Raw genomic sequence first — 15,153 nt, 5'->3', positions numbered from 1 at the left:
CACCCCCACCCACCCCTAGCTTATCTCTCCATGCTTCAGGCTCACTGCCTTTATTCCTGATGAAGGGCTTTTGCCCGAAACGTCGATTTCGAAGCTCCTTGGATGCTGCCTGAACTGCTGTGCTCTTCCAGCACCAATAATCCAGAAGATAAAATTAGGCAAGAATAAATGATGCTTTTAGAAAAGGTCAGATACATGGGATGAAACTTCAGAGCTGCTCCCTGAGTTTTCTAGTTGTCTTTGATTCCTTCATAGATTGTTGTAAATTGGTATTATTGAATGTAACCATGTTGGGAATACATATTTAAGAACTTTCTGGAAGAAAATCTGGAAGATGTTTGACTATTTAGATATTCTCTAGATTAAAACAACCTTTGTTTGCACTCTAGCAATTCATTGCCAATGGTGAACTACCTTTTGTTTTCAATGAAAATCAAGTGACTTTGGTTAAGCAGTTAAGCTTTGCTTTCAAGGAGATGAGAGATGGGGTTAATTGTCTCAGTTACTGGGAAAACCAGATGTTGAAGGGGATAAGAATAATCTATGCTAATGGTTGCCTAGCAATCCTCACTGGACTTTGAGTTCTAACAGACCCAAGGGTCAGAGAAAAGAAGGCATGTTCAAAGCTGAAAACTTTCTCCTGAAATCTTGCCATCAGCACAAATCTCTGGGAATTTGATAGAGTTTCCACATACCACTATTTCTGTCTACCTGGTAAAACCTGTACTATGATTATGTCCCTAAGGCTTGAATCCATGTTGGTTGGAATCAGAACTGGACACATCATCAATCTCTAGCCACCAGCAACTTAGCTTCATTGACAGCAAATTCAGCAGTTGTGAGAAGTCATCACATTTATCCTTTATTTCCTGAACCTTAGCTCACAGGGACTTGTTTCCCCTGTTGCTAAAAGACCATAAGCTCTGAAGAGACATGTGGTGTGGTGTGACTGTATCTGTGTATGGAATTAAAGGAAAATGGTTTTAATTCCAACTCACAGCTTAGATGTTCATCAGTTGTAGCCACTTGCTTTAAGAATCATTTTTATTTGTAATAAATCAATTATTTTGAGATAATTAAAGAAGCCTGGTGGACTGATCTTTTGTTTTGAGAACATAGAACATGTGGGCGGCACGGTGGCACAGTGCTGCCTCACAGCGCCAGAGACCTGGGTTCAATTCCCGCCTCAGGCGACTGACTGTGTAGAGTTTGCACATTCTCCCTGTGTCTGCGTGGGTTTCCTCCGGGTGCTCCGGTTTCCTCCCACAGTCCAAAGATGTGCAGGTTAGGTGAATTGGCCGTGCTAAATTGCCCGTACTGTTAGGTAAGGGGTAAATGTAGGGGTATGGGTGGGTTACGCTTCGGCGGGTTGGTGTGGACTTGTTGGCCCGAAGGGCCTGTTTCCACACTGTAATGTAATCTAATCTAAACAGTACAGCACAGTACAGGCCCTTTGGCCTTTGATGCTGTGCCGACCTTTTATCCTACTCTATGATCAAACTAACTTACATATCCTTCATTTTACTCTCATCCATGTATCTAGACAAGAGTTCTTAAAATGCCCCTAATGTATCTGACTCTACCACCACTGGCAGTGCATTCTATGGACCCACCACTTGGTGAAGAACCTACCTATGACATCTCCCTCAAGCCTTCCTCAAATCACCTTAAAATTATGCCTCCTCATGATAGCCATTTCTTCCCTGGGAAAAGGTCTTTGGCTATCCACTCCATCTATGCCTCTCAACATTTTGTACACCTCTATCAAGTCACCTCTCATCCTTCTTCACTCCAATGAGAAAATTCTTAACTGCTTCAACCTTTTTTCATAAGACAGACTGAAGTATCTTTTTCCATGCTATGTCTATGACTCTATGATGCTATGTCCTGATAATGATTATCACTATGATTATGTCCCAAAGGCTTGAATCCATGTTGGTTGGAATCAGAACTGGACACATCAATCTCTAGCCATCAGCAACTTAGCTTCATTGACAGCAAATTCAGCAGTTGTGAGAAGTCATCAGATTTATCCTTTATTTCCTGAACCTTAGCTCGCAGGGACTTGTTTCCCCTGTTGCTAAAAGACCATAAGCACCCTCTCTAAAGCTTCCACATCCTTCCTATAATAAGGCAACCAGAACTGAACATAATATTCCAAGTGTAGTCTAACCAGGGCTTTATAAAGCTGCAGCATAACCTCATGACTCTTAAACTCAATCTCCCTGCTAATGAAAGCCAACACACCATATGCCTTCCTAACAACCCGATCAAATTTGGTGGCAACTTTGAGAGATCTAACCCTGTATTCTGTATTCAAACTGAACCTTCAAAATGAAAGACTTCACACTTTTCCAGGTTGAACTCCATCTGCCACTTCTAAGCTCAGTTCTGCATCCTGTCAATGTCTCATTGCAACCGACAACAGCCTTCCACACTGTTCACAACTCCACCAACCTTCGCACCATCAGCAGCAAACTTACTAACCCGCCATTCTACTTCCTCATGCAAGTCATCTATAAAATAATTGGCCATTTTGATGTTGAATCAATAAACGGGTCATAATAACCACTTAAAATGTAAAATTGTATTGATAAAATAGTTGTCTTTGTTGTTTTGGATATAAAGTCAGAGTCTTAGTGTCATACAGCACAGAAACAGGTACTTTTGGTTCATTGTAACCAGACATCCCAATTTCACTTCGTCCAATTTGCCAGTATTTGGCTCATATAACTCTAATGCCTGCTGTAATTGTACCTGCCCCTGCCACTTCCCCTGGCAATTCAATCCATATACACACCACCCTCTGTGTGAAAAAGTTACCCTATATGTCCTTTTTAAAATCTTTCCCTCTACTTCTACCAGCGTCTCTTTCAAGTTTTACAAGTTGCTTGTCAGGATTTTGTAATACCTCTATGCAGCTTACCAAGCTAGATCTTACAGGGATGGGATGGCAAACAAAGAATCAGCTATTCACCAAGCACCAGAAAGGGAAGTGTAACTATCTCGACCACTAGATTAAAATAAAATACCCATGACCTACATCATCTGATGTGTTGGCATAAAAAGAATAATACACCCATTACCCATCAGCCTTATTGTGAATTAAAAAATACAACTTTATTATAATATCATAAAAAAATCAGCTAAAGAAAACATCAAAAATATCAAACTATCATAAAAATATAAAATCACACTAAAATTAATCATAAAATACAAATATATAAATATCACAATAAGCCAATGGGCAACCAGAGTTCAGTTGTTAAAAATCCTGAACAACTCAAGAATCAATGAAATCGTAAAATAGGACATATGCTGGGCAAAGATTTTAAAATACTGAATTCCTAAGGAACTCAAGTTTATCATTCTGCTTTGTCCATTTCCCTCTTGCACTCATAACAAATCCAAAAATAGCAATTTTCTTTTTGTCAAACTTTCAATTTCTTTCGCCAAAATGTTTATACTTCTCAACCTCATGTTTCTCTTTCTCCAAGGCATCATATTCATTCTCAAATCATACTGTAACATCCGCAACATCCATTCTGAAAATCATATCAAGCTCCAAAGTTTTCCTGTACCATCCTTTATATGGGGCTCAAAATACGTAGTCCAACCGAATTTGCCAACAAATTGATATAACTTCTCCACAATTCTGTTGAATCGCTTAATCCACATATTCTTGACTCCAAAGCACCACACAGAAATATGAGGAAATGTTTCAAACCTGCACTCATTATTCATCAGAAATCTTCCATGCAAGAGAATAGCTCTCGTCGGGTATAAAAATACACCACAATAACATCATATTAACCAGTTTGGAAGATTTGATAAGGATCATAAATCTCAACCATGCATTAGAAATCTTATCATTCTTAAAATTAGATTACATTAGATTACAGTGTGGAAACAGGCCCTTCGGCCCAACAAGTCCACACCGACCCGCCGAAGCGAAACCCACCCATACCCTTACATTTACCCCTTACCTAACACTACGGGCAATTTAGCATGGCCAATTCACCTGACCCTGCACATCTTTTGGACTGTGGGAGGAAACCGGAGCACCCGGAGGAAACCCACGCAGACACGGGGAGAACGTGCAAACTCCACACAGTCAGTCGCCTGAGGCGGGAATTGAACCCGGGACTCAGGCGCTGTGAGGCAGCAGTGCTAACCACTGTGCCACCTCACATGAGGTTGAGAAGTATAAACATTTTGGCGAAAGAAATTGAAAGTTTGACAAAAAGAAAATTGCTATTTTTGGATTTGTTATGAGTGCAAGAGGGAAATGGACAAAGCAGAATGATAAACTTGAGTTCCTTAGGAATTCAGTATTTTAAAATCTTTGCCCAGCATATGTCCTATTTTACGATTTCATTGATTCTTGAGTTGTTCAGGATTTATTCCATCTAGCCTCAAACCCTGACATTGTTAGGCACTCCATTTATGGAATTCCTCATCTCTCCAGTTCTTATAAGAGGCACTAGTCATCATCTCTAATATTCACCATCGTCTTCTGAGCCGCTATCGAATTGTTCCCAATCATCTTCAGGTCGGCAGATTTCTTGACAGACTCTCAACCTAATAAGTGTCTTTACATCTATGATGTTATCTTTGTTACTGAGCTGGAATAAGGCATATATAATCTTAGCCTCACGCTTTTTCATTATCACAATCAGGATTTGGACCTCCACGCAGGGTATCCCCAGCCCACCATCCCTATTTTGGACATTCAACCTCCTGTTTGTAAAGGTCTGTGAGGTAAACTTGTTCTAATAAAACCTCGAATAAAGGAATCCATGCTCCTTAGGAGGCTCCGTGAAGGTTCTGATAAAACCAAATAAAAAAATATACTCCAGGAATAAAATGTGACCTCAAAGGCTCCACTTTCTGCATCGGCCGCAGGCTTGCTTGACTTAAATTTTCTGACCAGATCCTCAGCTTGCCCTTGTCATTTGCACCATCAATCCAATCCATGGATTAATCTGAGCACCTAACTATTTTTCGGTTTCTCTGGGGGTTATAAATTGTATTTCACTGATCCCCATCTTCCAATTTTCCACCTGATTATACGGAAAGGTCTTGCCTCAGTGTGAAAGAAAAAGCCCTCTTGTCTTCTTGATATTAATCAACAATCCAGTACTTGCACAAAACCTTTCAACCAATTTCAGGTTCTTAAGCATTCCTGAATAGGATTCACTAAACAATGCAATGTCGTCTGCAAAAGTTAAGGCAGCACAATGCACCAGCTCCTCCTTAAAATTAATAAAAATGCCCAAATGTTGTCCCTGAAGTGCACTTATAAGTGGATCCAGAGAAATATAAAACAATACCAGGGACAATAAGTCTTCCAGCTTAACGCCCCTGGCAATGTGAGTAGGATCCATTTTACAATTATGACCTTCAATCACAGTAAAACTTCTTGTATAAAGATCAAGTATCAGATGGATAGGAAGAACCATCCATTCCAAGACCTTAAAAAGCAACTCGTGTCCCATAGAGTCAAAGGCCTTGGCCAAGTCAATAAAAACCGCAGCCAAATCCCATTTAATCCTCTTTATTCCATGCATAACATTATTAAGAATCAATTATTTTCACTTTACCCAGAGGTCTGTGCAAGAAAACCCTTCTGCCTTCCATTCAACTCCACTGTCTCACAATCTTCTCACGATAATCTTAGTACAAATCCAGAGCAAATCCTATTGTTATTGACCTCCAGGCTATCAATATTCTTCAACTTCTCTTCATCTTCAACTTTTGGAATTAACACTGTCCTACTATTCTTCACGACCAATGGAGCTACACCAGTCCTCACCCACAGGCAAACTATCTCGGTAACCAATTTATATCCTTTTTATGGATCTACATTATATCTTGAAATACTAAGCAGTTCAGACCTGCATCTGTTTTCAGATCAATTATCCCTATGACATGATCTACTTCCCCCTTCTTAACAGGCTGCATCAGGTCAACATTGTCCCTGTGTAAGATTTAAATTTGGCAAGGCTAGCCTTATTATTCGACACTGTTAATTTCTCCTTGAATACATTTTCTACTTTCTTCCCACTAAGTGGACACAGCCCCATCAATTTCTGTGCTAACTGCTTCCTTTTAACTTCAAATGGAATCTGAGTCCATCTCAAATGAGACTTTTTTGCGGCGAACCTTTTCTGTGCCCTACTATTTGACCTATCTCTCCTCTCCCAACCTCCCTAAACCTGCTGTCTCCTATTCATATTTCCCTCTCTCTGCTTCTTCCCCCTGCATTCCAACAATATTTCCGTAGCCTTGAAATGCTAAGTTCAATCCCTGATTAAGTGAACCCTTATCTTTCCTAATTTCCAAACTCTCCTCAGCCTGACATAACAATTCCTCAACCATCCTATGCTAAGGACATTTACGCACCGATGTTACCACATTACTCACAACATTCCCACTATCGATATCTATACTCAACTCACCTTGTGTCTCATCATTCTCATTCTCTATTTCTTCACTCACTTTTGAGCATACATTAAAATTTGTGCTGCTGCATCCTGCTTTTTCATCAACACTCTCTGCTTATCTGAAATCTGTTTCAAAATCTTACTTTTCAATACGGTTGAGATCATCTTGTTAATAAATTTACTATCCTTAAACTTAACGTCCAACTCTCGTAGCAATATAATCTCTTCACTTGATCAAATACCACCTTTCTGCCCCATCTTTACATGTTGTACTGTTCCTATCCCACTTTTTATTACAAGCTCCAGAATGCCTATGTGTGATATGCTGACCGAGCCCTATCTTGATGGTAAATTTCACCTCATGTGTGGAACAGTGAAATGACAAGTCCAACTATCTCCTTTGTACCATCACACTTAGGAAAGTGACATGCAACATCATGCCATTCACCTTTCTTATTACATTTCGAACACTTAACTATCCTCCTAATATTGTGCACACTCTTCATATGATTACAAACATTCGCACATTTGAAAAAAGGGAATTACAAAAGCTACAAAACAACCTATGAAATAGATATTGTACAACTATATCACAACCTTTATCCTTGCCTTAGGAAGGCATAATTATCCTAGGTTCCTTAAGTGTATTATCATTTTCTCTTCCACCAGGATGGCAAGGTAGCTCAGTGGTTAGCGCTGCTGCCTCACAGCACCAGGGACTGGGTTCAATTTAGGGTGTAGGTTTGCTCGTTGAGCTGTAGGTTTGATATCCAGACGTTTCATTACCTGGCTAGGTAACATCATCAGTGGCAACCTCCAAGTGAAGAGAAGCTGTTGTCTCCTGCTTTCTATTTATATCTTTCTCCTGGATGGGGTTCCTGGAGTTTGTGGTGATGTCATTTCCTGTTCGTTTTCTGAGGGGTTGATAGATGTCATCTAGATCTATATGCTTGTTTATGGCGTTGTGGTTGGAGTGCCAGGCCTTTAGGAATTCTCTAGCATGTCTTTGCTTAGCCTGTCCCAGGATAGATGTGTTGTCCCAGACGAAATGCTGGTTTTTTTCATCCGTGTGTAGGGCTATGAGGGAGAAGGGGTCGTGTCTTTTTGTGGCTAGCTGGTGTTCATGTATCCTGGTGGCTAACTTTCTTCCTGTTTGTCCTATGTAGTGTTTGTGGCAGTCCTTGCATGGAATTTTGTAGATGACGTTGGTTTTGTCCATGGGTTGTACTGGGTCTTTTAAGTTTGTTAGTTTTTGTTTGAGAGTGTTGGTGGGTTTGTGTGCTACTAGGATTCCGAGGGGTCTTAGTAGTCTGGCTGTCATGTCTGAAACTTCTTTGATGTATGGTAAGGTGGTTAGGGTTTCTGGCTGTGTTTGGTCTGCTTGTTGTGGTTTGTTCTTGAGGAATCTGCGCACTGTGTTTTTTGAGTATCCGTTCTTCTTGAATACGTCGTATAGGTGGTTCTCCTCTGTTTTTCAAAGTTCATCTGTGCTGCAGTGTGTGGTGGCTCGTTGGAATAGTGTTCTGATACAGCTTTGTTTGTGTGTGTTGGGATGGTTGCTGGTGTAGTTGAGTATTTGGTCAGTGTTTGTTGGTTTTCTGTATACGCTGGTTTATAGTTCTCCCTTGTCCTTTCTTTCTACTGTGACGTCCAGAAATGCGAGTTTGTTGTCAGTTTCTTCCTCCTTGGTGAACTTTAGGCCTGTGAGGGTGTTGTTTATGATGTTAAATGTCTCTTCTATCTTGTTTTGTTTTGTGATGACAAAGGTGTCATCTACGTAGCGAACCCAGATTTTTGGTTTGATGATTGGTGGAGCTGTTTGTTCTAGCCTTTGCATTACTGCTTCTGCTATGAATCCTACAAACCTACACCCTAAACCTCAACCTGAGCTACAAACCTTCACAAACTGGGTTCAATTCCAGCCTGGGGTGATTGTCTGTGTAAAGTTTGCACATTCTCACCGTGTCTGCATGGGTTTCCTCCCACAGGACAAAGATGTGCATGTTAGGTGAGTTGGCTGTGTTAAATCGCCCATACTGTTCAGTGATGTCTAAGGTTAGGAGCATTAGTCAGGGGTAAGTATAGGATGATAGGGTAGGAGAATGGGTCTGGGTGGGTTATTCCTTGGAGGGTTGGTGTGGACTTGTTGGGCTGAAGGGCCTGTTCTCACACTGTAGGAATTCTAATTCTCTTCACCCATGGTCATTTTGGTCCTCTTCACAAAACTTTCTATTGTAGGTATTAAATTATGTCAATAGTATCCACAATAAAAGTCACGTCATTCTCTGCCCTAAACCCTACACCAACTGATTTGTCTCGAGGTCTTGGGGTCAAACAGAGGCTAGAGGGTCTCAGATCATCTGTCTGTGTTGAGACGGTTGTCACCTTACTATTGGAGTGATTACACTTAGCTCAGGACACCACCACTAGTATAGTTGCGAGGCATTCATTTATCCGGTCCTTCACTCACCCAGATGCAGAGAGACTAACACACTCTGCCATACTCATTTTTAAAACAGATATCAGTAATAATGATACCCACCACCCACATGGGCCAACAACCATCTCGTATTTTCCTCTGGTCGTATTAGCTGTCAGTGGGTCGAGCCTGACCTGCTCAAAGGCAGGTCCTCTCACCCACTGATGTTACTGGTGGGAACTGCGTGGATGTTCAACCAAAGTTGTGAGGAACACAAGCCAACATTAACTATACAAGCAGGGCTTCGAGGCAACATCCCACCGCAAAAAAAGCCACAGACACGTCCCACCATCTATGCCCTCTAGTTTGGACTCTCTCACCCTAGGAAAAAGACCTTGTCTACTCATCCTATTCATGTCCCCCATGATTTTACAAACCTCTATGAGGTCACCCCTCAGCATCCGATGCTCCATGGAAAAAATGCCTAGCTTATTCAGCCTCTCCCTCTAACTCAAACTCTTCGGTGTTGAACAAAATCAATAGAATAACTGCTCCTGCAGGTTGTGACAATGTCACAGAACAGGTTGTGAAAAAAATGGTCATAGAGATGTACAGCACAGAAACAGACCCTTCGGTCCAATTCATCCATGCTGACCAGATATTCCAACCCAATCTAGTCCCACCTACCAGCACCATATGTCATATATAACTTTCTATATTACTAGTACATTGACACAATGTAATTGTGGTTGTTTTGACCAAAACACGATACACCTTGTGGGAATTTTTTTCGCATTTTATGTTAAACATTGTATCTTTAAATATCTGGCCATCAAAATAGCAACTAGCAATGATTTTCCGGGGGCATAATTCAGTAAGAGTGAAAATCATCCAAGATTGAAACATACAGCAATGCAATTCTCAGATTCCCAAATCAGCAGAATTGTCAGTTAAGTGGTAGGATAGTTGAAAACAAATGTGGAATTGGCAAAGGGTGTGGTTAGTAACTCCATGAAAATGTAAAGCAATTAAAATAGAGTTGCATGAAGTACCCTGAATGTGATCAGAATTCAAATGTCCACTTCGGTCTTTGAATTAACCTGTCAACATTTCACAAAATAAAAATCCAATATCACAAAACAAATTATGTTCAACATATAAAACTCAGAGTAATTCTAAATGAATTTGACAGCTCTCCAAAATGAAATAACTATCAAACTCTAACTATTGCATTTCCCGAATCTTATAAACAAAGCCCAAGGTTAATTCAACAAATCATAGAAACAAATCATTGCACAGAAAACCATGCAGCCGATTGCTTTTGTTTGAAAGAGCAGCCATTGGGCCCAGACCTGACTTGATTCTTGAAACTCTTTAAATTTCTCAGCTTTAAACATCTTTAAATTATTTATTGAGAAGGGAGACAGTGGTGTAATAGCAATTATATTAGACAAATAATGCAGTGGTCCCAGCTAATACTCTGGGGAACATGGGTTCAAATCCCATGACAGTAGCTGGTGGAATTTAAATTCAATTAATAAAAGTCTATATTTTTGTTTTATTCACTCATGGAATAAGGGCGTACTAGCTGGCCAGAATTTATTGCCCATCTCTAGTTCCTTTGAACTGAATGGTTTGCTAGGCCATTTCAGAAAACAGTTACGAATCAACTCCATTGCAGATGGTCTGGGATCACATATAGGCCACACCTGGGAGGTCCCTGAAGGACATCAGTGAACAAGATAGGTTTTTCTGACAGTCGGGAATAGCTTCATGTTCATCAATAAATTCTTAATGGAAGAATCATTTTCTATTGAATTTGGATTCCACCAACTTCCATGGCAGGATTGGAACCTTGGTCCCCAGAATCTGAGCTGAGTTTCTGGGTTAATAATCTAGCCATATACACTAGACCATCCCCTCCCCAAAACTGAAAGGTAAGGCAGAATCTTCCCAGACCCTGGTCACGGCAGAAACATTAGCAGAATTGCATGAGATGACAAGTAAGGAGTTTCCCAATGTCAAAAGTAAAATGTCCTGTTTTCCAGCTAAGTGTTGGACTCATGAGCAGAGAGAAGCCTGCTGCCATTAATTAGCAATACACATGTAATCTCTCCTCATTGATATGTACTTACCTGTTTTCTCGCCTGCCAGATAAAAATTAGATTAGATTACTTACAGTGTGGAAACAGGCCCTTCGGCCCAACAAGTCCACACCGACTCTCCGAAGAGCAACCCACCCAGACCCATTCCCTTACATTTACCCCTTCACCTAACACTACGGGCAATTTAGCATGGCCAATTCACCTAACCTGCACATCTTTGGACTGTGGGAGGAAACCGGAGCACCCGGAGGAAACCCACGCAGACACGGGGAGAATGTGCAAACTCCACACACAGTCACCCAAGGTGGGAACTGAACTGGGGTCTCTGGCGCTATGAGGCAGCAGTGCTAACCACTGTGCCACCGTGCTGTGGAAGACAATAATTCCCGACGTGAAAGTCAGCTCATGCCTTGCTCCTTCGGCTCACCATCAGTGACCAACCTCCCAGGGAGTACGTCGTGGACAGTGACTGCATGTACCCATCATCCACTGGTCTCCGTTGGCTAAGCGAAGTGCCAATTTGCCTCAACCTGTGTATATTGCAATTGGGAGGAACTGTGCAGGAGCTGCGGGTGCCAATGCCAGAGCTTGAACAGATGCATGGCTGGGCTTTAAAGATGATGATGCCAGCAGGAACCCTGGGAGGTCCCAGCAGTGACTGTATTTATGCCTATAGTGAATTCAACAAGCATGGTTCCATGCGGTGCGATGCATAGGTTATAAGGTGAATTTGGGAATGTAGCATGAGAAAACTCACTAGAACTTGGAGAGAAATGGTGACTCAGTGGTTAGCACTGCTGCCTCACAGTGCTAGGGACCTGGGTTTGATTCTAACTTCTGGTGACTGACTGTGTGGAGTTTGCACCTTCTCCCCTTGTCTGCGTGGGTTTCCTCCGGGCGCTCCGGTTTCCTCCCACAATCCAAAGATGTGCAGGTTAGGTGAATTGGCCATGCTAAATTGCCCGTAGTGTTTAGGGATGTGTAGGTTTAGGAGCATTAGGCAGGGGAACAGGTCTGGGTGGGATACTCTTCAGAGGGTCAGTGTAGACTTGTTGGGCCAAATGGCCTGTTTCTACATTGTAGGGATTCTATGATACTTTCATGATATTTTCCAAAATTGACACTTAGTCAATTTCTGGTAAAATTCAGATCCTAGTCGCAGCAATGGTGATCATGCATCTATTGTAAAAATCTGGAATAGAGTGGTGCTGGAAAAGCACAGCAGTTCAGGCAGCATCCGAGGAGCAGGAAAATCGACGTTTCGGGCAAAAGCCCTTCATCAGGAATTCAGGCAGAGAGCCTGAAGGGTGGAGAGATAAATGAGAGGGCAGGTAGGACAAGTCATGGGGACAGTGCTGAGCTGGAAGTTTGGAACTGGGGTGAGTTGGGGTAAGGGGAAATGAGGAAACTGTTGAAGTCCACATTGATACCCTGGGGTTGAAGTGTGCCGAGGTGGAAGATGAAGGGTTCTTCCTCCAGGCATTGGGTGGTGAGGGAGTGGCGGTGAAGGAGGCCCAGGACCTCCATGTCCTCGGCAGAGGAGGAGGGGGAGTTGAAATGTTGGGCCACAGGGCGGTGTGGTTGATTGGTGTGGGTGTCCCAGAGATGTTCCCTAAAGCGCTCTGCTAGGAGGCGTCCAGTCTCCCCAATGTAGAGGAGACAGCATCGGGAGCAACGGACACAATAAATGATATTGGTGGATGTGCAGGTAAAACTTTATTGTAAAAATCCATCTGGTTCATAAATGACTCTTCAGGAAGGAAACTCATTATCCTTACCTGGTATGGCGTAGGTGTGACACCAAATTCAAAAGTAGTGTGGTTGACTCTTGCCTATCCTCAGATTGAATAGCCTGTGAGGCCATTTCAAAGAGTAATTAGAGTTGGATAATAATGCTGGTAATCAGCTCTACCCTCTTCTTGATTTTGTTTTTGAGTTATTATGGACAAAATGACCGAAGGGCCTGTTTCCACAGTGTAAGGATTCTATGGTTCTATGAAAATGTGCCAATTACACAACCATCACTGTTTGCTTTCTACCATTACGCCACAGAACTGGCAATTTTATTGATTTAGGAGTTTGTAAGTCAAAAGTGATTCATTTTTGGCTGATTTCTCAATTAAATGAAGAAAAGTACATCCCACAATGTGTAAATTGTTTTTGATAGAAAGATATTTTACACTGGTGACTGAATGTAGTATTAATACAGAAAATTATAAAGGACATATCTAAGGACCCATTTTATCTTATTTGTTCTGTGACACTATCACAACCTACATGACAAGTTATTTTAAATGATTTGCTAAAGTAATTCCAAGGGATGAAAGGTAGCAATTTTAACAATATAATTTTACATAGTCCTATCCAATAACATCAATGTACAACACAAAGAATACATCACATCCAAGATACTAATGGCAGAAGATGGCTAATAGCTGAAAGGATTATCTAAAGTCACAAAGTAAGCTTCACCCATCTGGATATAAAGGACTGATCTTGGAAGCAGCTATGCAGAGCTCTGTGTGTCCTATATGTTCTGTATGTGTTCAGCAGAGGGTATACAGAACTTCCATGGTTGTTCTTAGTATTAACAGCATGAAGAGTATCCCACCCAGACCCATTCCCCTGCTACTCTACATTTACCCGACTAATGCTAAATCACTTAATCTTAAATTAATAAAAGTGTTCTGAGGAAGGGTCACCAGACCCGAAACGTTAACTCTGATTTCTCTTCACAGATGCTGCCAGACCTGCTGAGCTTTTCCATCAACTACTGTTTTTGTTTCAGATTTACAGCATCTGCAGTTCTTTCAGTTGTTAATCTTAAATTAAACCTGATTGCCTCTCGTGAGAGAGGCAATCATGTATCTCAGATTGAATGTACCTTCTACTAGGTAATATATAATAAATCTATTTATTGTTCATCAAGATTAAACCTGTCCTCTGCCAAACATTTGTGTGTTTATCCTTTTTCTTAAGATATCCATTCCTTAGACTGTTACTAGCAAGAAAGTTTGGTGGCAGTGAAGTTACACAAATGATCTCAGATGGTTCCTGCATGAATGAACATTTCCAATCTGTTGGTCAAATTGGGGTACATCTTTGGAATAAATCCCAACAAGTCACTGAGTAAGTACATTTCTTGCAATTTCTCCTATAGAATGTTCACTAATTATTTGAAATCTATGACTTCTGGTTGTGAGCTATTCGCCAGAGGAAACAGTTACTTTTGAACTACTCAATTAAAATCTCTCATCATCTTGTAAATCTTTTAATTTCCTCTGTTCACACGAAAACAGTGCTACTTTTTCGAACGTTTGAGCATGGGGAACTTGTGTGTGCAGTCTGAGGAGGTAGGGGAATCCCTAAGTGAGTTTTTTACTTCTGTCTTTACGAAAGAAACGAACTTTGTAGTGAATGAAACCTTTGAAGAGCAGGTGTGCATGCTGGAATGGATAGAGATAGAGAAAGCTGATGTGCTGAAAATTTTGTCAAACATTAAGATTGACAAGTCGCCAGGCGCAGACAAGATTTGTCCTCGGCTGCTTTGGGGAATGAGAAATGCGATTGCTTCACCACTTGCAAAGATCTTTGCATCCTCGCTCTCTACTGGAGTCGTACCTGAGGACGGGAGAGAGGCAAATGTAATTCCACTCTTCAAGAAAGGAAATAGGGAAATCCCCAGCAATTACAGACCAGCAGGTCTCACGTCTGTCATCTGCAAGATGTTAGAAAGGATTCTGAGGGATAGGATTTATGACCATCTGGAAGAGCGTGGCTTGATTAAATGCAGTCAACACGGCTTTGTGAAGGGCAGGTCAAGCCTCACAAACCTTATCGAGTTCTTTGAGGGTGTGACTAGAAACATTGATGAGGGTTGAGCTGTGGATGTGGTGTATATGGACTTCAGCAAGGCATTTGATAAGGTTCCCCAAGGTAGGCTCATTCAGAAGGTCAGAAGGAATGGAATACAGGAGAACTTAGCTGTCTGGATACAGAATCGGCTGGCCAACAGAAGACTGCGAGTGGTAGTAGAAGGAAAATATTCTGCCTGGAAGTCAGTGGTGAGTGATGTTCCATAGGGCCTGTCCTTGGGGCTCTACTGTTTGTAATTTTTATTAATGACTTGGATGAGGAGATTGAAGGATGGGTCAGCAAGTTTGCAGACGACACAAAGGTTGGA

This window comes from Chiloscyllium plagiosum, chromosome 17 (assembly GCF_004010195.1).
Source record: "Chiloscyllium plagiosum isolate BGI_BamShark_2017 chromosome 17, ASM401019v2, whole genome shotgun sequence".
Lineage (NCBI taxonomy): Eukaryota > Metazoa > Chordata > Chondrichthyes > Orectolobiformes > Hemiscylliidae > Chiloscyllium > Chiloscyllium plagiosum.
The sequence above is the reverse complement of the archived record's forward strand: the minus strand, read 5'-3'. Positions refer to the sequence as shown.